This window comes from Aplysia californica, unplaced genomic scaffold (genome assembly GCF_000002075.1).
Source record: "Aplysia californica isolate F4 #8 unplaced genomic scaffold, AplCal3.0 scaffold00013, whole genome shotgun sequence".
In the NCBI taxonomy this organism is placed as follows: Eukaryota; Metazoa; Mollusca; class Gastropoda; order Aplysiida; family Aplysiidae; genus Aplysia; species Aplysia californica.
In genome coordinates this window covers 564,677-568,046 of record NW_004797283.1, presented here as the reverse complement: position 1 = coordinate 568,046, position 3,370 = coordinate 564,677, and the positions used below count along the sequence as shown (strand labels likewise).

The following is a 3,370-nucleotide window of genomic DNA, read 5'->3' as shown; positions in this document are numbered from 1 at the left end:
CTCTCTCTCTCTTTCTCTCTCTCTCTCTCTCTCTCTCTCTCTGTGTGTGTGTGTGTTTCTCTCTTTCACTTTACTTCTCTTGGGATGGTAGGCTACTTGCAACGAATATCCCAATGCACTGTATGCTGTTGTCGGCCGACGTGTTGCAAGGGATGTGTAGAAAAGGCTGACGTCGAGTGCAACCTTTTAGCGGTCTTGACTGACATGGTAGGATAGATCCACCCGATTATGTCGTTCTTTTCTACTTCGGGTTTGGTGGGGGGGGGTTCTTTTCAGTTTTCCTGCTGTGCTGGTATGCCCTTTTCGATGTTTTCACAATCTGACTTTGGTCGATAATGCAGATTAATGCTGTTCACGTTGCGTACATTTGGCAGAGCTACCGCCTCCTTTCCTTTTTACTAATCGACAAACGTAAAACAGAACACTTTTCTTTGAAAGAGGCTGGCGGTGGTTAGGTGGGCGGGGCCACTAATTGGCTCTCCCTTTTTTGCTGTTCGTTTGTTGTTTCTCTCTGATGTCCTTTTATCTCTCATCAGAAATTGGAACAAACATTAAATGGCCAAAAAAGCATTAAAAGGGGAGACAAAATGTCCCATCAGCAACGCAGAAATATTTGCTGGGCCTCTATAAACAAATGACTAATTGTAGTCTGCCATATTGATGTTTCTCGACGAAGGTTTGTTTACAAGGCTATTTCAGTCTGCCCTGATACCGTGGGCGTTTCCTCTGACCTCGTATTTTCTCCTCAGTACGAACGTACTGCTTTTTAGCTGTGTCACTTTTACTTATTTACAGTTTTAACAAGTTCTGTGGAGCGTTCGCCCATTGTCATTATATCTTCTTCGATGAAAGAGGTAAAACAAAAGATTGTTCTTCTCAAACTTTGATGTATTGTTGGAACGAGCCACCGGTATTTCATACTTCCGTCCCGCTTCTGTATTGTCCTTTTGTCGTTTTTGTTGGAGGTTTTTGTGTGGGATTTTTTTTTTTAACTGCGTGGCTTTGGTTGTGCTGATGTTCTCTGTTTAACGCCACGGTTTAAAACGAATGAGCCTCGATTGTGAACTACTCTCGTGGTGTAGAAAATGATGAAAGTGATGTGTGCGTTCCTTCTCTACCCTCCCTGTTGTCCTTCTGTTTCGGGATGTTTTTCTTTGGATGCTGTCCACACTAAAATAAGGCCGTGGTCCTCTTTCTCTCTATTTTGCGAGTGTGAAATGGGGGGGGGGGGGGGGGGGGGGTTAGGTTATTTGTTTTGTTAATTGTTTGCTTGATTGGTTTTAAAAGATGAGTTAGTGGGTGGTTGGTGGGTGCTTTGGTGTGGTTTGCTCCTTCTTTCCTATGAAACATCTATCGTCCTGATCTCTCGTCTTTCTTTTTTATATATTTGTTATTCTCTTGTAACACCTCTAATCTTCTGCACTTATGTGACCTTACTGTGTTGCAAGTGCCGTAAAACTCTGACTGAAACTGTAAAAAACTAAAAAGATGGGTTGTTTTTTTGTGTCGTGTGGGGTGGGGGTGTGGGAGGGGCGGTGGAATGATGCGCAGTCTTTCAAAAGCACTCCTGTTTCCAAAATCTGCAGAGGAATACAAACCGAATTTACGACGGCTGTTTACGCTCATATTTTCTGAGAACTGAAGTCATACTTGTACTAACAGCACACATGCAATGTAAACAAACAAGCCACCTGTATGGCTTTTTCACAATATCGCCCCTTCATTTAAGCGGGTGATTGGAGGGCACCACTGGTAGATCCTGCTTCTTCACTTTCCCTCTGTTGTTTGTGTTTGTCTTTCTGTTTCCCAGCCCTGAATGACCGTTATTGTTGTGTCGATGTGCTCCTCTTTACTCAAACCCAAAAGCCTCTTCATTTGATTCAGTTGCGCGTCACTCTTACAGTGTATATAACAGTTCAGAATGCGTAGGCTACTTTGCGTTTCATGTGTTTGGGTCCCATTTGTACGTTTTGTGTTTGTGCCGGCTACTTTTCTAAAGAAGAACCATAGCTTTTCTCACTACGTCGTGCACTACACAGAGGGTCTGTTGCGAGAGGGTTTCTGACATACTCCAGGTGTTTTTTGTTTGTTTGTTTAGTATAGGGTTTTACGGCGCTCGCAACTGCATAAGGTAATATGAGCGCGCGGGACACACCTAATACTTTTTCGTTGGTAGGAAATTTTGAATTTTGCCCGGGTGGCGGCCGAAGCCTACTCTTATCGATTTTAGACCACCAAGGGATCTTTAACGTGCGCAACCTGCACACGGGCCCTCCGAGATTTTTCGCCCTTGTCCGAGAAGGCTAGGTGTAGATCTTTCCTACCAGAAGATCAGGGGTGTGGCAGAAAGACAGCAGTTAGGAGACTCCAGGTGTACACACACAGTCTCCATTTTCGTCCTTGCCCTTGCCCTTGCGAGGCCCACTCACTCGCTGCCGTTACTGCACTTTAGGGATCTTTTGGTTGTTTGTAGGATTTCCTCTTATTTTGTCGACCATGAATTTTTTTTTCCTCGGTAATGTAGTCAACTCGTTGCTAGTTTTGTTACACTTGTTTTTGAAAGTTTTATTTTTATTTTCATCGTAAGTCTTGGGGGAGGGGGGTAGGATCATGACCCTGTGTTGATTTGGCGGAAGGGGGGGGGTGTCCTCTATGGCTGTTGTTGATGTCAGCATTTAATTAAAACCTTATAGAGTTAAAGAGTTCGCACAGCACTAGTGGGTGTTTTACGGGCTCTCTGGTATGGTCTGCTGGGGTAATAATATAGTGTAAAGCGCATAGAGCCTGCTGCTGAGCGGGGATATGCGCTATACAAATGCTATCTATTATTATTATGGTTGGCTCCTTCTTTCCTATCTAACGTTTATCGTCCATATCTGTCCCTTTTCTCCCACCCCACCCCTTTTTTGTATGTTACTGTCTAGTGACACCTCTACTAATCTTCGCCATTTTTATTTCCTAATTGTGTGTCAAGTGCGGTAAAACTACTGAAACAAAACTAAATGCAGCACTAATTTAGGCTTGTGTGCCAGTTTGCCTTTATGTTTATAATTCATCTCTTGTTCTTTCAGAAATGATGCCAGACGAGGGTGTGGAGGAAGGAACTATCTGGCCGGTCACTTCCTGTGACCTCCGAGTTGAGAGATACTTGAACTACGACCCTTGACCTTTGAATCCTGAGGTGAGTGACAATTCTTTTCTGGCCGTACTTCTGATTGCTCTCTGATGCTCCCTGCGAGCCGAAATGTCAACATCGTGTATCGCATGATTTAATGCTTGGACAATCTTTACTGCTTTTTGGGTGCAGATGTTTTAGTGGTGTGGGATTAAATTGAATCGTAAACTACTCGAAGCTGTAAAAGCCCCCCCC

General features: G+C 43.9%; 1 protein-coding gene across 3 annotated transcripts in view; it reads left to right on the top strand.

Annotated features, from left to right (window-relative positions):
- LOC101845207 (leucine zipper putative tumor suppressor 2) overlaps positions 1-3,370 on the top strand; it is a 144,467-nt gene that overhangs the window by 95,375 nt on the left and 45,722 nt on the right. For all 3 annotated transcript variants that reach the window (XM_005090131.3, XM_005090130.3, XM_005090129.3), the window contains exon 4: positions 3,072-3,181. The gene's annotated coding sequence lies outside the window, so the exon portion shown is untranslated. The remainder of the gene's footprint in view (positions 1-3,071; positions 3,182-3,370) is intronic.